Below are 25,291 nucleotides of genomic sequence, written 5' to 3'. Positions count from 1 at the left end.
TTCGTTCTTCAATAGTGTCAAGACTCCAGATGGGAAGAGGTGTTCCATGGCAAAACTTGCTTGTTGGAGAAATCATTCTGGCAGCAATATGAAAGATGAGAGGGTGGTGAGGCTGAGGGATGGAGACTCGTTAGAAGACTTACAGAGATTCAGGCAAGAGAAGAGGGGGTGAACTCAGACAGTGGAAAAGGGGAAAGAGGAATGATAGAGATGTATAGGTAGGACTGTCCTTGGTGCCATCTGTTGAGCTGGAATGGGGTAGAAAGAGTGATAAGCCTCAACGCAGCGTTTCCCAGCTTAAAATTTGCGCAGTTAAGTGGATTTGGTACTCTAAATTTGAAGCTTCTTAGAGAGACCGGTAGCTTTTTGGAAAATCATATCCAGAGAGTGTTATCAGCTAATTGGGGTCAATCTTTAGAGAATTATTTAATGGCACATTTTAAAACCCTGTTCTTTTACTGTTATCAGTGAGGTACATAGAAATATATATATATATATATATATTATAAATATATATGCAGTCAGCACAGAGCTCAATATATAAATATTTATAAACATATATATATATTTCTATGTACCTCACTGATATATGTATATACATGTATATGCATATGATATATATATATATACCTCACTGTATATATATGTATGTGTGTATATATATATATATATATATTTTTTTTTTTAAGTAGGCTATACACCCCACATAGAGCTTGAACTCACAACTCCAAGATCAAGAGTCGCACATTATACTGACTGAGCCAGCCACGGGGCTCTTGAGGTATGTAGAAATTTTTAAATATTTATTTATTTATTTATTTATTTATTTATTTATTTATTTATTTAAAGGGCACAAGTGAGCTAGGGGCAGGGAGAGAGAGAGAGAGAGAGAGAGAGAGAGAGAGAGAGAGAGAGAGAGAGGCGGAGCTCACCTGAAGCGGGGCTCATGTATTTTTTCCTTGAAGCAAGGCTTGTGTTCACCTGGTGTGGGACTTGAACTCATGAACCACAGGATCATGATCTGAGTCAAAGTCAGATGCTTAACTGACTGAGCCACCCAAGCACCCCTCATTTTTTTTTTAATCAACTTGTAGTTGACCATGTCTCAATAAAACAGCCAGAAAAGTGTAAGTTGGAGATTTGATTCAGGATTATTTTTAATGTTTTGCATGAAGGGGACTGAAATAACATAAAATTTAAAACAACAACAACAACAACAAATGTACAACCCATCAGAGCTTGCACAAGTAGAGGTTAATAAAAATCTAGATTGTTATTAATACTTTCAGATAATATTAGTTAATATTTATATAGTGCTTTTGATTTTTGAGTACTTTCAAGTGTATCTTCTTTCTTTCTTTCTTTTTCTTTCTTTTGAGACAGAGACAGCATGAGCAAGGAAGGGCCAGAGAGAGAGGGAGACAGAGAATCCCAAGCAGGATCTGCAGTCAGCACAGAGCTCAACAGCTAGAACTCAGGAACCATGAGATCATGACCTGAGCCAAAATCAAGAGTCTGATGCTTAATCTACTGAGCTACCAAGGTGCCCCTCAAATATATTTTCTTTCTTTTTCTTTTTTTAATGTTTATTGATTTATGAGAGAGAGAGAGAGAGAGAGAGAGAGCAAGAGAGAGTGAGAGAATGTGATAAGGAGAGGGGCAGAGAGAGAGGGAGACACAGAATCTGAAGCAGGCTCCAAGGCTCTGAGCTGTCCGCACAGAGCCCGACCCGGGGCTCGAACCCACAGACGGTGAGATCATGACCTGAGCCAAAGTCGGACACCCAACCGACTGAGCCACCCAGGCGCCCCTCAGAGAGCTCACCTGCAGTAGAGAAGCCTCTAGAGAACTGAAGAACCTCAGTGTGTAAATTTATTGTACCCATATTACATTGCCCCTACCTTCTTTCTGTTCACGTACCCCTTTCTGTTTGATATGCTATCGGTCCTCAACAAACTGGTCCCCTACTTCAGTTATCTGTGACCCGCGTTTCTTTACCAGAACTTGTATTAAGTGTTAGTATCCAATTTGGAATTACTTCAGCTGTGTATTTTCTTCAGTGTTTCCTGTGATTATAAATGCCACGTGGGCAGGTAATAGAACTACTACTGTTTATGCTACATCCCTAGAAGAGAGCCCAGAATGTATTTAGACAGTATGTGCTAATGACCGATTACCTACTAATGACAGTTTTGTTTCCACTTATTCCTTCGCGATTTCCCAGCAAAGGCTTGAGGTGGAGATTATCCCAGGAGAGGACTCATCAAGCTCAAATTGTCCTCGAATCCGGACTCTTGCGAGCACCGACGAAGGCTGCTGCGATGAGGTCGGACATGAGGTGGCGCTGTTGCGCTTTATCATGACTTTTTTTTTTTTTTTTTTTTTTTTTTTTTTTACCTGGCCTGCCGTCTCCTTCACAACGGACCATGTAGCGATCTCTAGAGGAGGAACACAGTAAGCAGAACAGCAGCAAGTGTAGCTTTTACAGCTTCGGCAGAGGTTTCCTGCTGGCTGGTGCGCGGTGAGTCCCGGAAACCTCAGTTGCCCGCAGACTTCCCCTTGTGGGGAGCCCGCCCCAACTCCATCCTTTGCGGGCGGCCACGCCCCACAGTGGGAAGGAGGGACTGAAAAGCATTTCCTTGAGGCTGGCACACCTTGTCACATCCAAACCGATCATTTTCTACCCCCCTGGCTGGGCCGGTTCCATCTGAGAGCAGAGTGGCCGGAGGAGGGACACGGTAGTGAACTGGGGTTCATGGGTAGGGGGGGGGGGGGTGGGAGGTGGATAGCTTGGGCGTTTGGGAGGGAAAGGGGGGAGAAGGCCAAGAGTGGGAAGGTTGTGAGAGGCGGTTCGAATTTTATCTGAACGGGCAATGATCACCAGGTGAACGAACCTGTATTTCTTTGGAAGGAACATCTTGTGGATTTTGACTTTTATGTTTTTATGATTGTACGATGTGACATGCTGTTCCGTGTTGACCGGATTTTTGCTTTCTTCTGAATTTGTCTTCTCTTTTTCTGTGTCTCTTTCCCTTCTACCTACCTGGCAATGTCATCCCCATTTGTCTCCTTTTTCCCTTTCATTTCTTTTTTGAAAAAAGATTTTTTTAACATTTATTTATTATTGAGAGACAGAAAGACACAGAGCACGAGCAGGGAAGGGGTAGAGAAAGGAGGAGACACAGAATCGCAAGCAGGCTCCAGGCTCCGAGCTGTCAGCACAGCGCCCAACGCGGGGCTCACCAACTGTGAGATTGTGATCTGAGCTGAAGTCCCTCGCTTAACTGACTGAGCCACCCAGGCGACCCTTTGGTTTTTGTGACTGTGGCATCTTTCTGTTAGGAATCCCCATGCCATCTGAGTTTCTCAGACATTTCAGACCAAGCTTTCTTCCTGCTACTTAGCGAGAACCATCAGTGGTTGTGGGAATCAAGCACCAGAGCTCCTGTAATGTGCAGCTCACACACACACAGTGAAATGCACCTGGAAATGGCGACTTCGACCTGATTGACCCTCCTCAGTACTCCTAACACTCAGCGAGGGGCCATCTGGGTCTTTCAGTGAGACATGGGGAGATACCATTGATCCTTGAACATCCCGGGTTTGAGTTAGGTGGGTCCACGTATGCCTGGATTTTTTCAATAAGTACAGTACAGTACTGTAAATGTGTTTTCTCTTCCTTACGATTTTCTTAATGGTGCTTTCTTTTCTTTAGCTGACTTCATTCTAAGAATCCAGTGTATAATACGTGTGATATGCAAAATATCATATGCATACAGTGTTGCTATGTATGTTATTGGTAAGGTCGACTGTAGGCTATTAGTAGTTAAGTTTGGGGGAGTCAGAAGTTTTACCCCTGTTTTCTGCTGCACAGGGGATCGGTGTCGCTAAACCCTGTGTTGTTCAAGGGTCAACTCTACGGGCATACTTTGGAGATATTGTGGGTTTGCCTTCAGACCACTGCATTAAAGTGGAATTAATATTGGAATGAAGTGAGTCAGATGAAATTTTTGGTTTTCCAGTGCAAACAAAAGTTATGTTTAGTCTGTACTGTAGCCCGTTAAGTGTGTGATATGTCTACAAAAGCCATGTGTATACCTTAATTAAAAATTCTTTCTTTCTTTCTTTTCTTTCTTTCTTTCTTTCTTTCTTTCTTTCTTTCTTTCTTTCTCTTTCTTTAAAAATGTTGATTTATTTTTGAGAGACAGAGACAGAGTGTGAGCAGGAGAGGGGCAGAGAGAGAGGGAGACACAGAATCTGAAGCAGGCTCCAGGCTCTGAGCTGTCAGCACAGAATCTGACGCGGGGCTCGAACTTAACAAACCGCGAAATCACGACCTGAGCTGAAGTTGGACGCTTAACTGAGTGAGCCACCCAGGCGCCCCCCAAATACTTTTTTTTTCTAAAAAAGGCTGTCATCTGAGCTTTCAGAGAGTCATAATCGCTGATGGCAGACCACTATAACGAATACAATAATAAAAAAGTTTGAAATATTGTGAGAATTAGCCAAAATGTGACCCAGAGACACGAAATGAGCAAGTGTTCTTGAAAAAAAAAATGCAAAGTTGCTACAAACTTGCCATTTGTAACAAAACAAAACAACCTGCAATACCTGTGAAGCACAATAAAACAAAATGCTTTAGGACCACACGCCTGTGTTGCTTCCGTGAAAATCATACACTCTTTAGTGCCTTCATCACTATTAGCTTGCTAGGGCTGCTCTAACAAAGGGCCACAAATCGAGTGGCTTAAGCAACAGAAATGTATTGTCTCACAGTTCTGGAGGCTGAAAGTCTAAAATCAACAGCCATGTTGCTTCTCTCTGAGCGCTGGGAGGGAAGGATCTATTCCAGACCCTTTGCTTTGGCTTGTAGATGGCTGTCTTTATGTTGGTATGGCATTCTCCCTGCATATGAGTCTGTCTTCAAATTTCTTTCTTTTTTTTTTTAAAATTTTTTTTCAACGTTTTTATTTTATTTTTGGGACAGAGAGAGACAGAGCATGAACGGGGGGGGGGGGGGCAGAGAGAGAGGGAGACACAGAATCAGAAACAGGCTCCAGGCTCTGAGCCATCAGCCTAGAGCCTGACGCGGGGCTCGAACTCACGGACCGCGAGATCGTGACCTGGCTGAAGTCGGACGCTTAACCGACTGCGCCACCCAGGCGCCCCAAATTTCTTTCTTTTTATTTATTTATGTATTTATAATGTTTATTTTGAGAGCACGTGTGCATAATTGCAAGTGGGGGAGGGGCAGAGAGAGGGAGAAAGAGAGTCCCAAGAAGGTTCCGAGCCACCTTTTGAGACAAAGAGAGGGAGAGAGACAATCCCAAGCAGGCTCTGTGCTGTTAGTGGAGAGCCCGAGGCAGGGCTTGAACCCACAAACCGTGAGATCATGACCTGAGCCAAAACCAAGAGACCAACGCTCAACCGAGCCACCCAGATGTCTCCAAATTTCCCCCTTTTTAAAGGACATTGGTCATATTGGATTAGCGCCCACTTTAATGACCTCCTTTTCTGTCTCTATTCCCTTTGTTAAAGACTATTTCCAAGTAAGGTCACGATCTGCGGTACCGGAAGCTAGGACTTCAGTGTATGAACTTTGGGGTGGCACACTTGAATCTGTAACAGTTCCTTGTTCTTTCATTATGTACATACTCAGAGTGAGTTGAGTGTTGCACAGAGAGTTTTGTGATTCTACGGCTCTGTTTTATTTTATTTTTTTTAATGTTTATTTATTTTTGAGACAGAGAGAGACAGAGCATGAACAGGGGAGGGGCAGAGAGAGAGGGAGACACAGAATCCGAAACAGGCTCCAGGCTCCAGGCTCCAAGCTGCCAGCACAGAGCCCGACGTGGGGCTCGAACTCACGGACCATGAGATCATGACCTGAGCCGAAGTCTGACGCTTAACCGACCAAGCCACCCAGGCGCCCCACTACAGCTCTGTTTTAAACTGAGGGTGTTAGTTTCCTATTGCTGCGGGAACAAATCATCCCACATTTGGTGGCTTAAACCAACACAGGTTTTTCTCTTCCAGTTCTGGAAGTCAGAAGTCCAAAAGGGGTTTGCATGCCTTCTGGAGCCTCTAGGAGAGAATCCCTTTGCTTGCCTTTTTTTCAGCTTCTAGAGACTGCTTGCCTTCCTTGGCTCAGGACTCTCTTCCTCTATCTTCAAAGCCACGTCAAGTGTTTCTCACGGTTCATTTGCCGGCAGTGACACCTGTGCCCTTTTCTTCCATATTCAGGGTCTTTATGATTACATCAGACTCACGGGCTAATCTAGAATAATCTCATTTTAAGGTCAGTGGGTTAATTCCACCTGCAATCTTCATTTCCTTTTGCTATTTTAACACTATTAAAAACTAACATATTCGGGGCACCTGGGTGGCTCAGTTGGTTAAGCATCCGACTTTGGCTCAGGTCATGATCTTGCCGTTCCCGAGTTTGAGCCCCACATCAGGCTCCGTGCTGACAGCTCAGAGCCTGGAGCCTGTTTTGGATTCGGTGTCTCCCTATCTCGCTCTGCCCTTCCCCCACTCACTCTTTGTCTCTCTCTCAAAAATAAATAAGCATTAAAAAATTAAAAAAAAGAAACGAATATATTCATAGTTCTGGAGATTTGGACTTAGATGTGTTGGAGGGGCCACTGACAGCCACACTGAGCTTTGAATAACTGGGTTTTCTTTATTGGGTTTATTGTCCTGTTTTCACTCTGAGGGATCAGTGTTTTGCTTGCTATGTGTAGCAAGGAACTTTATATCCCTTTTGTAAGAGAAAACCAGCATCCTGTCTAGTGATAGAGCTAAAAATGTGTTCCCATTGAGCAGAAACCTGGGAAGCATGATATTTCCTATCGAATACTATTAAAAACGACTCCCCATCCCTTGTACTTTTAGCATTACAGCTTAATTCTTTATACCCAATTAATTTGCATAAGTTATTTTTGTATAAAAATGTCTTTCTAGGGGCGCGTGGGTGGCTCCAGGCGGTTAAGCGTCCGACTCTTGGTTTCAGCTCAGGCTATGATCTCACAGTTCGTGGGTTCAAGCCCCTCCCTGGGCTCCGCGCTCACGGTGCAGAGCCTGCTTGGGATTCTCTCTCTGCCTTTTTCTCTGCCCCATCCCCTGCTCTGTCTCTCTGCCTCTCAAAATAAATAAATAAATGAACTTCAAAATAATTTCTTTCAGATCCAATGTTATTTTTATAGGTGAATTCAGCTGTGTATTTATCGAACAGCCGTATGAATTTTGACATGTGGGCTGCTTTAGGCAGAAGGGACATAGCAATGCAGAAAGGAGCTGGGGTCCTTAAATTCTTGTTGTCGTGAAGGTGTCCCTCTCACTTCCTTCTCGTCCTTCCCCCCAGTCTCAATTCCCCACCACATCCCTGGCTTTAGATGTGGCTGCTGCTCTGTGCCTACGTCTGGGCTGTACTAACGAAGGACCTAAGGAAGGAAATTGCCATGCCCTCAGGGAAACTACCAACTGTTTGGGAAGAAGCAGATAATAATAAGCAAGACAATGAAGCACTGAGTCAGCTGGTTGGGTATTCAATGCTCTATATTAGCATATCACCTCTTGGACATGGTTTCTAACTGGGAAAAATGAACGTAGAAGGGAGTGAGCGCACACATACCAAAACAAAACAAAACAAAACAAAACAAAACAAAACAAAACAAAAGTGCTTGCACAGACATCAGCGTAGACCGGAATGAGTCCTGTCCTGAGTCCAGGGACCTGAAACCTGGTTCAAGTGCTTGCACCCTTTTTGCGAGCAAAGAACAAGGGACTTCCTTCAGTGTCCTTCGTTATTATTATTATTTCGTTATTACTATTGTTATTATTTCCTCTCTTAACAAATGAAGGGTTGAGGTAGACTGGGAAACCTCCGGGGATTCTTCCAGGCTTAAAACAAAATGAGTCTTTTATTTTTGAATTTCTCACAATTTCTCTGAGTTTCCGAAGCCGAATAATAATGAGGGGGCAGGTTCGAATTCAGCTGGGGAGATGGTCACCTCTGGGCCAGAAAGGAAACTGGGGATGGGGTGCAGGGGTTTCTATCCATCCCTTGACTTCAGCCTCCTTTCCTGAAGGTACTCTTACCCGTTCAGCTCAGGTGGCCTTCACTACTTTTCTCCTGTCTACAAGGCCAGCTGAATGGGGCGGTGCAGATTCCTGCCGCCTCATGTTGTGAATGCCATTTCCTAAGGGTGAGTTTTCAGGGAACAGAAGGATCTCCCTAGGCTCATGCCTCCTTTAACCCTCACCAGTCCCTGTTGTGGCCCGACTTCTAAGAATTGTCGCCACCCACAACTCAGCCAACCATCAAGTCAATACAGCTAATTCTCAAAAATGGCCATGATCAAATCAACTTGAAGACAGTGATTGCATGTTTCAAACCTGCACTTTTAAGATTTTTATGAACTAAATTACTGGCAAGAATTATAAATGCGAAAGGAAACCTGTTTTAATTTTCCTTCTGTTATAGCCTCAGCCATAGTAAACTGCCCCATCGGTATATATTTGTAGAGCAGTGGTTTTCAATGTTGGCAGGTAACAAAATAGATAGATATATGGTGCTATTTCCAGAATACTGATCTAAATTAGAATTATGACATGTATATAATTCTAGGCTCTGTCAGAAATCTACTAAGAACAAATTGTAGCAGATGCTGTAGGGTAAGAAAAAAAAGTATGTTTCAAACTGTACATTGTGGCCATAGGTAAATTTCAATAATACACATTTACACAAAATACACAGTACACAATTACATTTATACAAAATACACAATTACACAAAATACACAATAATACACAAATAATACTCGTATTTTAAGCCAATTAGCTTTCTAGAGAAATCTTCCAAATTATTAGCTTGTGTCTCATCAGTTTTTTTTTTTTTGTTTTTTTAGTGTTTATTTTTGACACAGAGAGAGAGAGACAGACAGAGCATGAGCAGGAGAGGGGCAGAGAGAGGAGGAGACACAGAATCTGAAGCAGGCTCCAGGCTCCAAGCTGTCAGCACAGAGCCCAATGCAGGGCTCGAACTCACAGACCGTGAGATCATGACCCCAGCTGAAGCCAGACGCTCAACCGACTGAGCCACCCAGGTGCCCCATTGTCTCATCAGTTTTGAGTGATTTAGCCAGATGCACTGTATTGTTGGGTAAATGCAGAGTTTTGTGTTGAACAACTCTAGGAGACACCATTTATTTTCTATTCATATTATGCTATCAACTCAATGTTGAAAAACATCTGCCAAAGATGATAATTTGGAGTTTGGAGAAATTGATCCATAGCTCTTCTTTTCTGACAGACCTCTCTATCCAAGCCACCCCCAGTTTGTGTCCTTTGGGTCAACTTCTCCAAAGTCCCTCTTACGTCAGATGGGGCTGGCTTGCCTAAGTGCTCAGTCCAGGCCTCAATCTAGTGCTCCTTCTGGCCAGTTAGAGACTAAAGAAGCAGGAAAGGACTTGATTTATCTGAGTAGTAGAAGTGACAGGCTTGCTTCTGGTTCAAGGAAGGAGGAGGAGGCGCAAGAGAATGCCAAATATTTACCTCCATTACCTTGTTTTCCATCAGATTCATAATCAGATTCCGCAAATCCAGCCAGTCTGGTCTGAAGCTGTCCTGCGTCCTACCTTGTGGTCCTTCCTCGTAGGTCTCCATGCCCGATTCCTTTAGCGTTGCTGGGGGCTGATCATTAAGTGTGAGTCAAAATGAATTCTGGCAGAGGAAGAAGAAAGAAGGAGAGTATCCCCTAAAATATTCATAAAGCCCAGAAGTGCCAACAGTTAAAAACACAGCCAGAATGTGAAGTTTCGAGTCTTCAACCTGGGGCATGCATGGGGTAGAGATTTCCAGAGAGGCTCATCCAGACACATAAAGAGCCCAAAGACCTGGCAGGCAGAAGAAACTATGAAAGCGTACGCACATTATGAACTGTACAAACTGGGATCTTTTTCCTTACCCTCATCCCTCCAAACCCCAACTGGAAAAAAGGGGGATCAAATATCCAGCCAGCCTTATGAAGGGTGGAAAATTGTAGGGAAGGAGCACTAGGTGGAGATTCAAGACACGTAAGAGTAGTCTTAGCCTGAGTGTTACCTGGCTGTTGGAAGATATCTCAATCTGTGCCTGAGTTTGCTCATCCATAAGTTATGGAGGTGAGGGTTTTTTTTTTGTTGTTGAGTTCAAAGGGCTCTTCCGGTTGTTTAGGATTCTGTGGCATTGGTGGAGCACGTGTTGCATTTCAGAGTGTGCTTGTCAGGCAGAATAAGCAATGGAAGGCAGGGTTGCTGTTTTCATTGTTTCTGTAGCAGCGAGTATGGCCCAGAGGAAACAGCAGTGGTTACTTAATTTGCAGCAGGGGAATAGAATGGCTTTTGGGGGGCGCCTGGGTGGCTCAGTGGGTTAAGCGTCCAACTGCAGCTCAGGTCATGATCTCACACCCCGTGAGTTCGAGCCCCGCGTCGGGCTCTGTGCTGACAACTTGGAGCCTGGAGCCTGCTTCAGATTCTGTGTCTCCTCCTCTCTCTGCCCTTCCCCTGCTCATGCTCTGTCTCTCTCGGTCTCAAAAATAAATAAAAACATTAAAAAAATGGCTTTTTGATATTGAGAGTCGAAATTGTTGTATCTTCATCCCTTCTTGAAGCCCAGGCATCTCTGCTACCACCAAGTGACCTTGATTTCACTCCTTGTCTTTGTCCTCACCCACATTCCACTCTTAGGATGAGTTAATAATGGATTCATGATGAAGGGGTTTCATATCCGATTAGGTCTCTGATTTATCTTCTGACCCTAGGCGAGTCCCCTTTTCACTCAGACCTTAGTTTCCACATAATGGAGTTGCTAAGGTAGCCATGGATTATTCTGAACTGGTTTTCTATTATAAAAATGAAGATGGGGCACCTGGCACTTAACTCACTTGGTTAAGCGTCTGAATTCAGCTCAGGTCATGATCTCGCGGTCTGTGGGTTTGAGCCCCACGTCTGGCTCTGTGCTGACAGCTCGGAGCCTGGAGCCCGCTTCAGATTCTGTGTCTCCCTCTCTCTCTGCCCCTCCCCTGCTCACGCTCTGTCTCTCCCTCTGTCAAAAATAAATAAACATCGGGGCGCCTGGGTGGCTCAGTCGGTTGAGTGTCCGACTTCGGCTCAGGTCATGATCTCACAGTTTGTGGGTTCGAGCCCCGCATCAGGCTCTGTGCTGACCGCTTGCTCAGAGCCTGGAGCCTGCTTCAGATTCTGTGTCTCCTACTCTCTCTGCCCCTCCCCCGTTCACGTTTTGTCTCACTGTTTCTCAAAAATAAATACATGTACATCTATATATATCTATATATATATAGATCGATATATATCGATAGATCTATATATATATATATATATCGATAGATAGATAACTTTGAGAAATATACCAATTCTATAGGATTGGGAAAAAAGAAATATTAATAAGCCAAATGTGACTTTATAACTATCTGTAAAGCATCACTTTTTCAGGACATCACATTTATCTTTCCAAGTCTGCTCTCCTTGGGCTGATATTGAAATTGATTTTTTTTAATTCACTGAGTTAGCACTGACCACGGAATGGAGGAAAGCTGACTTCAAAACCAAAGTATGAGCTTACGTTATCTACAAACAGATGGGCAATAAAGATTTGATAAGTATCAGCAAGGTTGCAGGTTGTGGGTTTATAGGTATTCAAAAACTATGTGAGATAAGTCACTCACCAAAAGGAGTTGAACGCTGGGCTAGAACTCTCTGTGCTAGATGGAGGTCCTTATAGTTTTACATGTGAGTTACGGGATTTAATGGTGGTATTAGGGACTGCTCCTTTGCACCTCTCATTTAAGCTCAATCGATAATATTTTGGGTGCCCAGGGAACAGTGTTCTCCATAGGTTTGATGTGCAGAAGCATTTATGGATAGGAATTTAGAGATGTGACTCTGGGTACCAGAGTCCTACCAAATTCATGGCAATGTGAGGAATCAGATGAACTTGGGCCCGTCAAAGAAAATAAACTGGGTGCTGATGCTAAGAACTACAAAATGTGCTCTATAGTGTGTGTCTTTATCCAAACATGAGAAGGATCAGAAGTGGCCTTTTAGTAAGCTATGGTACCATGTGTAAATAGCATGTCTGGCCAGCCTCTAGCAGGCATGTATTGTCCAACCTGTTCTAGAATGGACCTTCTCAGAGACAGAGCATTCTGTGACATTGCCGAATCATACACAAATTCCGGTTTAACCTTTAGAGGCCATGGAACTGTATGTCATCATCAACAACAAATGAGACTTGCACACTGAAAACTACAAAATATCATTGAAAAAATTAAAGAGGATCTAAGAAGACTTAATATCGTTAAGATGGTATACCCTCTCAATTGATCTGTACAGTCAATGTAATCTCTACCCCAATTTTTTTTTTTACAGAAATGGCCAAGCTGATTCTAAAATGCACATCGTAACATAAGTGCCTTAAAATATCCAAAACAGTCAAAAAGAGATCAAAGATAGAGGAGTCATGTCTAATGATTTAAAAACTCACTAAGTTTTTTTTTTTTTAATTTTTAATGTTTATTTACTTTTGAGAGACAGAGCATGAACGGGGGGGGGGGGGCAGAGAGAGAGGGAGACACAGAATCCCAAACAAGCTCCAGGCTCCGAGCTGTCAGCACAGAGCCCCACGCGGGGCTCGAGTTCACAAACCGTGTGATCACGACTTGAGCCCTAGTCAGATGCTTAACTGACTGAGCCACCCAGGTGCCCCTAAAAACTCACTAAGTTTTAAAACTAAATAATTAAGACTGTGTACTATTGGCATAAAGATAGACATATAGACCAATGGAACAGAATTGAGGGTCCTGAAATAAACTCATACCTATGGCCATTTGATTTTCTTTTTTATTAAAAAAATTTTTTTTAATTATTTTTCTTTATTTTTGAGAGGCAGAGAGAGACACAGTGTGTGTGGGGGACGGGAAGAGAGAGAGGGAGACACAGAATCCAAAGCAGTTCCAGGCCCTGAGCTGTCAGCACAGAGCCCAATGCGGGGCCCGAACTCATGAACCATGAGATCATGACCAGAGCCAAAGTCGGACGCTCAACCGACTGAGCCACCCAGCCGCCCTGGCCATTTGACTTTCTATACAGTGCCAACACAATTCATTGTGCAGACACACTGGATATTAACATGCAAAAGAATGAAATTGATTGCCTACTTCACAACATTTGCAGAAATTAACTCAAAATAGGTCAAAGATCTAAATGTAAGATCTAAAATCATTATTCAGCCATAAAAATGAATGAAGTACTGATTTATGCTACAACATGGATGGGATGGTTAATTTTTTTAAAAAAAATTGTAATGTTTTTATTTATTTTTGAGAGAGAGAGAGAGAGAGAGAGAGCAAGCAGGGGAGGGGCAGAGAGAGAGACACACACACAGAATCCGAAGCAGGCTCCAGGCTCCGAGCTGTCAGCACAGAGCTGATTCGGGGCCTGAACTCATGAGCTGTGAGATCATGACCTGAGCCGAAGCTGGATGCTTAACTGACTGAGCCAGCCAGGTGCCCCAGGATGGTTAATTTTATGTGTCAGTTTGACTGGGCTGAGGAATGCCCAGATGATGAGGAAACACGATTTCTGGGTGTCTCTGTGAGGATGTTTCTGGAAAAGATTAGCATTTCAATCAGTGGACTGAGTAAAGAAGATCTGCCCTCGCCAGTGTGGGTGGACATCATCCAACCTGCTGAGGGCTTGAGGAAAGCAAAAAGATGGAGGAAGGGTGAATTTTCTCTCCCTTGAGATGGGACACCCATCTTCTCCTGCCCTCCACCATCGGAACTCCTGGTTCTCCGGCCCTTGGGCTCTAGGACTTACACCCATGGTCCCCCACTCTCAGGCCTTCAGCCGCACACTGAATTGTACCACCAGCTTTCCTGATTTCCCAGCTTGCAGACAGCAGGTTGGGGGACTTCTCGGCCTCCGTAATCTCATGAGCTAATTCCCATAATAAATGTCCTCCTATATATTTGTCTATATATCTACATCTTTTTTTTTTTAATTTTTTTTTCAACGTTTATTTTATTTTTGGGACAGAGAGAGACAGAGCATGAACGGGGGAGGGGCAGAGAGAGAGGGAGACACAGAATCGGAAACAGGCTCCAGGCTCCGAGCCATCAGCCCAGAGCCTGATGCGGGGCTCAAACTCACGGACCGCGAGATCGTGACCTGGCTGAAGTCGGACGCTTAACCGACTGCGCCACCCAGGCGCCCCTATATCTACATCTTTATATCTTATTCTTTCAGTTTCTCTAGAGAACTCTGATTAATACAATGGGTGATCTTAAATGCATGCTAAGTGAAAGAAACCAGACACAAAGCTACAGATTGTATGATTCAATTTGTATGAAATGTTCAAAATAGGTAAATCCAGAGACAGAAAATAGGTGATTGCCAGGCACTGGGGAGAGTGGGCATTGGGGAGTGACTACTATTGGTACAGATTTCTTGGAGGGGATGATGAAAATATTCTAAAATTAGATAGCAGTGATGGTTGTACGATTTTGTGACTATAAAAACCACTGATAATACACTTTAAAAAGGGCGATTTCTTGGGGCCCCTGGGTGGCTCAGTAGGTTAAGTGTCGGACTTCAGCTCAGGTCACGATCTCACGGTTTGTGAGTTGGAACCCCACATCGGGCTCTGTGCTGGCAGCTCAGAGCTTGGAGCCTGCTTTGGATTCTGTGACTCCCCCTCTCCCTGCCCCTCCCCTGCTCACACTCTGTCTCTCTTTGTCTCTCAAAAATTAAATAAACGTGAAAACAGATGTTTTAAAAGGGTGAGTTCTCCGGTATGTGAATTATATCTCAGTCAAAAAGAAAGCAATATTGAAGGTAATTCTAATTTTGAAAAAAAAAAAGAAAAGAAAAAGGAAAGAAAAGAAAAGAAAAGAAAAGAAAAGAAAAGAAAAAAAAGGTTTTCAAGAATCTGCTAGGAAGATGATATAATGTCAGAAAATAGATTCCAAAGCCATACAACTTGGGAGTTCCAAATCCCTGTTACTAGCTGAGTGGTCCAGAGCAAGTTACTTTACGTCTCTGTGACCCAGAGGTCATTGGTGCCATTGTAACTATATGCCTACTAGGCTGTAATGGGAGGCAAAAACCAGTATGAAGGAAGCTGTGCTGCATGTAAGTGACGGTTACAGAGCGGCAGAGCAGGGCAGGGTCCAAAGCAGATTGCTTCATTGGTTTATTGTCTGAACTCTGCTCCAGGCTGACTCACGGAAAGACACTGGGTGCAGTGGAAAAGGAGGAAGAGATAATATGGATCCAAGATACCATATCTATATTTAACCTTTCCTGGCCCTGGAAAAGATCCAAAACTATGTTAGGAGAGACACATAGAGGAGGGCACCAGAGCAAGGGATGATGAAAAGTATTGGATAAATTGTTTGTTGCTCAGTTTAAATAAATATTAGACAGAAATGTTGAGGGTTTTCCTCTGGTTTCAGACGATAAACTTAAGATTTTGTTCTCTCGTCCTGTCTCTACTGGGACCTTGCTTCATCTTTCAATTCAAAATGAGATCAGACAGGGGCACTTGGGTGGCTCAGTCAGTTAAGTATCTGACTCTTGATTTCGGCTCAGGTCATGAGCTCATGGTTTGTGAGTTCAAGCCCCACATTGGGCTCTGTGCAGAAAGCATGGAGCCTGCCTGGGATTCTCTCTCTGTCTCTCTCTGTCCCTCTCCTGCTCATGCACTCTCTCTCTCTCAAAATAAGTAAATAACCATTTAACAACAACAAAAAAAGATCAAACAAATCTTTAAAGTTCATGTCACTGCCACATTTTTATTCCCAGGACAGATCAAGAAGCTAGGACAGTGGCAGGTGTTTCTAGCAAGATTCACATTCCTTTGTTTTTTAAATTAATTAATTAATTAATTAATCAAAGTTTTATTTAATTGTAGTTAGTTAACATATTTGCAATATTGGTTTCAGGAGTAAAATTCAGTGATTCATCACTTAAATACAACACCCAGTGTTCATCATAACAAGAGCCCTCCCTAATACCCATCACCCATCTAGCCCATCCCCCTCCCACCTCCCTCCATTGACCCTCAGTTTGTTCCCTATCTTTAAGAGTCTCTTATCGTGTCTCTCTCTCTCTCTCTCTTTCCTCCTCCCATGTGTTCATCTGTTTTGTTTCCTAAACTCTACATATGAATGAAATCATATGGTATTTGTCTTTCTCTGATTTATTTCGCTTAGCATAATACATCTAGCTCCATCCACGTTATTGCAAATGGCAAGATTTCATTCTTTTTGACCACATCCCTTTGTTTTAAACTGCTTTCTGCATCTTTGTAAGATGCGCTTCCCATTCATGACTTTTCTTTAGATCTCACTCTTTCTGTCAGCATACAGCAAAGAAGGACTATATTACACAGCCATTTTGAGGGAATGATAGAAACGTGTCACATTTCTTACTTAAAAAAAAATAGAGAAAACTCTGTTGTTGACCTTTCCTCTGGTTTTACACTTCTGAATTCTCTTCTTTATGTGAGTATATGTTGTATATCCTTGGTTTTGTCATCGTTTTCCTTTCTTGGATTCTAAATAAATAATTATAATGCCTTGTATTTTTACTCTATATATTTCATGGTGTTATACATACAAACCTCAGACCAAGACATGTTAATTAGCTTGCTTAAGGTCACACACAAGATGGTGCTAACCCAGTGTCATAACTGAGATCTCACGTCTCCTTTGCCTGTATTAGGAGAGGATTCTTTCTTTTCATTCTACATTTCTCCTAGAACTTTCCATTGAGAAATAATCTAGGTGAGGAAAATATAACCAATTCCAGGGCAGAAGGCAGCTGAGGCCAACGTGAAGATCAGTGCTGGGGCCTCCTTATACTGGAGTCCATGCTAGTGTAGAAATAGTGTTATTTAAAGTTCATTTGATCACAGGGTTTTGTCCAAAGTGCATCTCATATCTGCATTAATCTCTGGCTTCCTCAAAATCACTGGTGTTGATATATGAGAGGAGAAAGAGTATGATTAGCAAATGATAGAGCAATAAGTAAGTAGAACTGGCTTGAAATTCTCTGAAATACCAAAGCCTTAACACCAGCTTAACAGATCTCCAAATCATTTACTATGGAAATGCTTTAATGGTGGGAAGCAAGGTACATCAGAAAAGAGGGCAGTGGACCTGTGGGGGCAGGGGAGAGGGAGAACATGATAATACGACCTTGGATTTCTGAATTCCATCAATTTCTTTTATTCTAAGACTTTAAAGTCTTGTCCTATGTTTTATCTTATTTGTCTTGCCAGAATGTCTGATTAGGCAGTTCAAGGATTATGATCCATTACTTTATGGATCAGGAATTAAAACCCAGAGATGTGATAAAACCTGCTCCAAATGATAAAGACAGAAAGGGAGAGAGAAGCAGAGATAATGTTAAGATATGGCTGCCAATTTAGAACTGTATTAAACTAGATCCTGATGAATTTTAAATCTACTTATATCACTTTACCTATGAACATAAGAAAAACCCCTTTATTAAAAACTTTCATGAACGTAAAATTGATATATTTATTCTATTGTATAGCTGTATAAAAATTTGGCAGCCCTCTTTGCATTAGAGTTTTCCAGAGAAATAGAGCCAACAGGATGTTTGTGTGTCTATGTATGTATGTATATGTATGTATGTATGCCTATATGTATCTATGTATCATCTATTGAGATCTAGTTTGAAGAATAGATCTGAGCCTGGATGGCTCAGTTGGCTAAGCATCCGACTCTTGATTTTGGCTCAGGTCATGATCTCACGGTTTGTGAGACTGAGCCCTGTGTTGGCCACTGCACTGGCAGTGCAGGGTCTGCTTGGGATTCTCTCTCTCTCTCTGCCCCTCCACTGTTTGTTCTCTCTCTTTCAAAATAAATAAATAAACATTAACAAAAATTAAGAATCTGTGGATAGTTGGGAAGTCCAAAGTCTTCAAGGTAGACCAGCAGGCTGGAGACCCAGTGAAGTGATGCAGTTTAAGTCCAAAGGCAGTGTGCTGCCATAATTTCCTCTTCTGGGGAGGTCAGTCCTTTTCTATTAAGACCTTCAACTGATTAGATGAGCCATACGCACATTATGGAGGGTAATGTGCTTTCTTCAAAGTTCCCTGACTTAATTGTTAATCTCATTTTAAAAATGCCTTCACAGAAATATCTAGAATAACGTTTGATCAATTATCTGGGTACCATGGCCTAGCCAAGTTGACACATAAAATTACCCATTACACACCTCTTCATAAAAATTTAATTTTATTGGGGCGCCTGGGTGGCGCAGTCGGTTAAGCGTCCGACTTCAGCCAGGTCACGATCTCGCGGTCCGTGAGTTCGAGCCCCGCGTCGGGCTCTGGGCTGATGGCTCGGAGCCTGGAGCCTGTTTCCGATTCTGTGTCTCCCTCTCTCTCTGCTCCTCCCCCGTTCATGCTCTGTCTCTCTCTGTCCCAAAAATAAATAAACGTTGAAAAAAAAAATTAAAAAAAAAATTTAATTTTATTTCTACTTTTAATTTTAATACAATTTGCATAATTGTATAATTATAATAGTAATTTAAAATAATAATCATTATTTATTAATAATTATTATTAATAAATAATAATAACAATCAATTATTATAATTATTAAATGAAATGATAATTTTTTTTTGCATGTTCAGAAACATCTTCCATTAAAAAAATCCTTTTATGGGGTGCCTGGTTGGCTCAGTCAGTGGAGCCTGCAACTCTTGGTCTCAGGGTTGTGAGTTTGAGCCCCATGTTGGGTGTAGAGATTACTTAAAAATAGTATCTCTTAAAAAATCCTTTTATAATTGAGTCTTAGGAGAGAAATTACTGGGTCAAAATTATGAACGTCATTCAGACTCTTTTCTTACATTGCCAAATTCGTTTCCATAATGTAGAAATTTAGATTCCCTGTTAATGTGTAAGAGTGGGCTTTTTAAAATAGGGTTCTTCAGAACATCAGAATTCTCTTTTTTTTCTTAAATGGAAATACAAAAATTTCACATCTTGGTTTTACTTGAATGTATATTATATAATTACTAGTTAAACTGAACATCTTTAATCTTAACATCACCCTTCTCCCATATTTGTTAAACACTTTTATTTGATGTATTGGTTTTCTTTTGATTTCACTGTTTTTTTTTAATTTTTAATTTTAATTTTTTAATTTTAATTTTAATTTTTTTTTGAGAGAGAGATAAAGAGAGAGAGAGCCTGTGTGAACAGGGAAGGGGGGCAGAGGAAGAGAGAGAGAGAATCCTAAGCAGGCTTCACACTCAGTGTGGAGGTTGACACAGAGCTCGATCCCATGATCGGGATCATAAGCTGAGCCAAAATCAAGAGTCAGACGCTTAACCGACTGAGCTACCCAGGTGCCCCATGTTTTTCACTTTTCATGACCATTTATTTATTGTCATCTTATTAATTTTCTTACTATAGTTACTAAGTTATATAGAATTTCTGTTTTTATGCATTGATCCTTTCTTTGTGGTTTTACTTTTTCTGTTGGAAGGATTCTTCTATTTATTTATTTACTTGTTATTTGTTTATTTACCTTATGCATTTGTATCTCTTTTGTTATTTATTATTTATTTTTATTTTTAAATTTACATCTAAGTTACTTAGCATTTAATGCAGTAATCATTTCAGGAGTAGATTCCAGTGATTCATCCCCTACGTGTAACACCCAGTGCTCATCCCAGCAATGGGATGGGCCCCTTGCTCATTTAGCCATTCTCCCATCCACAACCCCTCCAACAACCCTCAGTTTGCTCTCTATATTTAAGATATTTAAGAGTCTCGTATGTTTTGCCCCCTCCTTCTTTTTACATTATGTTTGCTTCCCTTTCTCTATGTTCATCTGTTTTGTATCTTAAATTCCACATATAAGTGAAGTCATATGATATTTGTCTTTCTGTAATTCCGCTTAGCATAATACCCTCTAGTTCCATCCACGGAGTTGCAAATGGCAAGATTTCATTCTTTTTGATTGCCGAGTAATACTCCATTGCATATATATACCACATCTTCTTTATCCATTCATCTGTCAGTGGACACTTGGGCTCTTTCCATATTTTGGCTATTGTTGATAGTGTTGCTATAAACATGGGGGTGCATGTGTCACTTCAAAACAGCATACCTGTATCCCTTGGGTAGATACCTAGTAGTGCAATTGCTGGGTCGTAGGGTAGTTCTATTTTTAATTTTTTGAAGAAACTCCATACTGTCTTCCAGAGTGGCTGAACCAGTTTGCATTCCCACCAGCAGTGCAAAAGGGTTCCCGTTTCTTCACATCCTCGCCAACATCTGTTGTTGTCTGAGCTGTTAATTTTAGCCATTCTGACTGGTGTGAGTTGGTATGTTATTGTGGTTTTGATTTGTACAGGAATCTTTTCTTTTAATCTTACTTAGTCCTCACCAATCCCATATAACGTACAATGTTAGTTTTTGTTTCTTAAAACATATAATCATTTGTCCAACTAAAATTTATTTTTGCACAGGAATGAAGCAAGGATCTAAATTATTATTGCCAAGCGAGTAACCATAATATGCATATGATGCATAATCCACATAATGACAATCAGTCTCAACAGTTCGCAACCTGGCTGTAATTTAGTGTCTCCTGGGAAGCAGTCGCTTTTTTCAGTGCTGATAAGTGAAATCATACTTATGGGATACATAAACATCATAATTTCTTCTAAGGTAGGGAGTGAACCCCACATGGGCATTTTTTAGAAAGCTCCCTACAAGAGGCTAGTGTGTAGCCAGGTTTGAGAATCTACTTGTTCTGTTTCATGCTGACTTCTTTATATTAAATCCCTAAATATGTCATTTATTTCTGGGATGTTTATGTGCTCTATTAAGCTTACTCTCTATTTTTGAGTGTCGCTGTGTAGGTTAGTGTGTGTGTTAGGCTTTGTAACATATTCAGGCCTAGAATATGCTTCTTGCCTCAAATCTTGTTTTGTTTTTGGAATGAGAGATTAATGCATGTTGGGATATCACTAGTTCTTATCCTCATCTTGCTGGAGCCCTAAGTTTCCAAAAAAAAAAAACCAAAACCAAAACCAAAAACAACAACAACTGTAACAAGTCCTTATTGAACTTCTCAACTTACTTACACATCTTAGAAAAACTACCTAAACTTTCTCCCCATCCTCATTTTCTGTTTATTCTCTGAACTACCCCCCTCTCTAGCTCCGCTACTGCTTATTCTTTCTAGGACCATGAGTGATCTCCGTTCTGCCTCTATCCATTGGGCCACTTCTCTGAGAGAGTGATTTGAGATAAACTAACTAGGTTTTGGAGGTAAATTCTAGGTAAAGGTCGACAGTTCGGTGATACATTCACATGTAGGTGAGAGTAAGCAACTTGGGTTTATAGTGTGGCGAGCAGAACAGCAGGGGCAAGAGGTCCAGGGGCACGTGGGTGGGTGTGAAGCAGAGTATGGACGGGGTGATGGCCATTATTCAGGTGCAAGGCCATCAGGGTATCTATCAGGAGGGGGGTGGCTTCCCATTTGTAGTAGGACGTCAGTAACCAGACTATATTGTGCAGTTCTTATCTCATGAAAGAGGATTGATTTAGACAGAGAGGACAGTGAGGGCCTATCCACTTGTGAGACTTTCAGGATAGGACTCCAGACTTGAGAGTACTTGGGTACTCAGCATGAGTACCTGGACAACCTTATGAGAAATGAGCGACCTGTCTTCTCAAACTAAGGAGGGCGGCAAGAAGGATAGGGAGAAGGAGCCGAGACTATTGATCTCCTTACTGCCTCCATCCAGATTAGTTCAGGAATTTTACCCAAGACTGGGTAAAAATGTAGCCAGCAGATAGGTGGTGTCAATGGAAGCAGCTAGAAGGCGTTGAGACAGTTAGGGACAGAAGGTGAATTAATTAACTAATTAATAATATACCACCATGTAGCATTCTATCTGTTTTATACCTTAGTTTACAGCATTGTGCTCTTGATCCGTCTTGTTTAAATCTCCCGTCCTCAACATGATTGTCAAATTCAGAGACCTCTTAGCAGGTGTAATACTTAGACTGTCCAATCGTACATAGTTGCCGTATGAAGTTTTAACACCCACGTTCCTTTATGATTAACTTCCTCTTCGCACACAGGACTACGTGGAGTTAGATCTACCAATATGATAAATATCTTGACAACAGGGGTTTTGTTTTGTTATCTGGAGGTATATACGCTTACCTGATTGGTACAGCTATGTGACTACCTCCCAACCTGGGAGACAGGTGAAGAAGGGAAGGGGGAGGAAGGGAAGCACTACTTTATATTGATTGTCAGTAATGGGCCCAGCACTATGCTAGGTATTCTACGTAAATTATCCTGGAGAGCTTTCCACAGTCTCGGGAGAGAGACATCATTGTCTCCGCTGACAGATGGCCAAACGGAGGCTCAGAAGGTTAGAATGACTTATACACAGTCTGGAAGAATGTTGGACCTGAGATCCAAATAGAAGTCTGACTCCAAATCTCCTTCTCTTGCCACTTCCCCGGAGGAAAAGTACAGGCAGGGCAGGGATAGGAAGGAAGCTAGTGAGCTTCTGGGGCTGCTGGGATATGGGTAGAAAGAGGCATGTCTGCAGGACCTTCAGAATTTGAGAGCCAAGGTCGTCTCACTGGTTGAGGGGACTTGCTCATTGCCCTGCCCCCTTTTCTGGCGTGACTCATTCCTTGCGGCTGTCTGTGGTTCTTCACTGCCCTCAGGAGAGAAACAGGTGTCCCGCTCCCTGAACTAGGAAGGGAAGGCATGGCAAAGTCAGGTGTCGTGCCTCTGGACGCTTGATGGATCACCTATCAAACCGGAACTGGCACCTCTGTTATCATAACACCAGCTCAGTGCTGATTCCATCTTTCCCAGCTTCCAGACTGCTCAGCTCTGAGGCACACGGAGCCACTCTTAAGGAGGGACTCCGCTGTTTGCTCCTTGCTGCGCAGAATGAGGTTCCCGGGGGGCATCGTTTTCATCTCGTCAGGCGTTTGTGGTTGTGTACCTGGGATTACCTTCTCTGTGCAGGATCTTTACAGGGACCCGCCCTGTGTGACACAGCACTTCACACATTTCCTGCTTGTGACATCCCCTGTCCATTGTCTCTCTGCCTGCCGGGGTCCGGGACTCATTTGTCAGAGTATGAGACAGCGTGTGTACGTGTGTGTGCGCGCGTGTGCACGTTTGTGTGTTCCCGCCATCTTTCGCAGAGTGCCTGCCTTCTGTCCTTTTTCAGTGTGGCTCTCCCGTCTGCCAGAGGGCAATGTGCTAGGATGGGCGGGAAGAGTGGTAGAACAGGGTGGAGCGCCTCGCTTACAGGGGAAACTGCTAAGACTTCTCAAGTTCCAGAAGCCCCCCACTGCCCCTGAATGAAAAGTCTAGCAGAATGAATAGCAGAAAGGGGGACCTTTGGAAATGCACTGTGACTGACCACAGCAGCGGCGAAGTGTTTGAGAGAAGCCCCAGGGAGGCGTCTCCTCTGGCGTGTCCAATGGGTAGGAGAAAGGAGACGCAGATAGAAAAGAGGCGATTATGCATTTAGAGCGGGGTGGTAGTTGTGTGTCCTTGGCTTTTCCCTTGTTGAGAACCTTTTTTCGGGGTGCTTGGGTGCCTCAGTCAGTTAAACGACTGACTTTGACTCAGGTCATCTTCTTCGGGTCAGTGGGTTCGAGCCCCACATCGGGCTCTGTGCTGACAGCTCAGAGCCTGGAGCCTGCTTCGGATTCTGTGTCTTCCTCTCTCTGCCTCTCTCTCTCTCTCTCTCTCTCTCAAAAATGAATAAACACTAAAAAAAATAAATAAAAAGTAAAGAGAACCCTTATTCTGGGCTGGGGAAATTGTTGATTGGTAATCTCAGGAAGAGAAAACAATCAGCGAGATAATGTCTAATTTGGGATATATCATTTCTGGGTTTTTGAGGTTTGCCTGTGGTAGATGGAGAATTATGGAATCGAGAACGTGAAAAACAGAATGATAATTATAATACAAATAAAATGTGTTGAATTTGGGCGACACCTCAAAGGACCTAAAATTAATCTCTGCAATCATATTAAAAACCTCATGGGGTGGGTAGTGTTACTGCGATTCTTACTTAGATGTTAAGGGGCCTGTCTGTCTTGCAATCACAGTACTCCTCTCCAAAGCAAATTTTTTGGGAGCTTCCAGGATACAAATTAGGCTTCTTCATCTCTACTGGGTCGTACATGTGTTTTAGGAATTTCTGCAGACACGTTAAAATAAGAAGGAAGACTGGGACGCCTGGGTGGCTCAGTCAGGTGAGCATCTGACTTCGGCTCAGGTCATGATCTCACATCGGCCCGCATCGGGCTTACTGCTGTCAGCTCAGAGCCCACTTCAGATACTCTGTCCCCCTCTTTCAGTCCCTCCCCCGCTTGCGCTCTCTCAAAAATAAATAAAACATTAAAAAAAATAAGGAAGAAAAGCTGATAACACCCAGTCTCCTTATTACAAGACCTTTGTTTAAATAAGGTCAGGATTCCCAAGCACCATGGGAGCCTCTCTTCTAATGGTTTCAAAGTGCATTTCAAGCCCTGGGTCTCTAGGAAGGTGGGGGAGGGAGAGGGGGAGGATCAGAACAATTACAATCCTTCAGTATCTGAGGAGAACAGGAGGACAAGGGATTCCCTCTGGGTGACCTCCCCTTCTCTGTGCCTCATCCACCCTAGGAGATATCACCCGGCAGAAGGCAAGTTGTCTACACTAGCCAAATCCTCTGGATCGAAAGAGGCTCACCTCTCCAGTGTGCCTTTGCCTGTACTCTGTCCTCTGGCAAGTGTGCTTCAGGAGAAAGGTGGGGCCTTGGGCGTTGCATGGTGGTCCCAATTCTCAGGCCAGTGCCCTGTCTCCTGGGAGTTCTAGCTCCTTCTGGACCTTCATGCTCACAGTGAGAGATCGCCAGTCCTGGAAACTAGACCCTTTCCCTCAAAAAGGGATTTAGGATGGAGATCAAATCCAGGAAAATGAACAAAGAAAATGATCCAAGATTCCATAATCTGGGGAGTACTGGGGGAAAGTTTCTGATTCTACCTTTATCTTCTGGGTACAGTTTGAAGACAGACATGCAGTCATTGTCTGTGGCCCTCTAAGACCTTGGAGCACACAGGTGGTAAGGTTGAGGGTGGAGGCTGGTGTAACGTTTAACCATATCTTACGGGAATGGGACCAGATGTTATACGGAGATCAGTC

General features: G+C 42.7%; 1 protein-coding gene across 2 annotated transcripts in view; it reads left to right on the top strand.

Annotated features, from left to right (window-relative positions):
• Window positions 1–2,409: 2,409 nt before the first annotated feature.
• The window catches only part of STYK1 (serine/threonine/tyrosine kinase 1), a 44,647-nt gene continuing 21,765 nt past the window's right edge, over window positions 2,410–25,291 (top strand). Inside the window, exon 1 of one of the 2 annotated variants that reach the window (XM_019834514.3) lies at window positions 2,410–2,521. The gene's annotated coding sequence lies outside the window, so the exon portion shown is untranslated. Of the gene's footprint in view, window positions 2,522–2,566; window positions 2,739–25,291 lie in introns of those variants that run through there. The other variant, XM_003988414.6, reaches the window with a different exon arrangement.

Source organism: Felis catus, chromosome B4 (genome assembly GCF_018350175.1).
Source record: "Felis catus isolate Fca126 chromosome B4, F.catus_Fca126_mat1.0, whole genome shotgun sequence".
NCBI lineage: Eukaryota > Metazoa > Chordata > Mammalia > Carnivora > Felidae > Felis > Felis catus.
The sequence above is the reverse complement of the archived record's forward strand: the minus strand, read 5'-3'. Positions and strand labels throughout refer to the sequence as shown.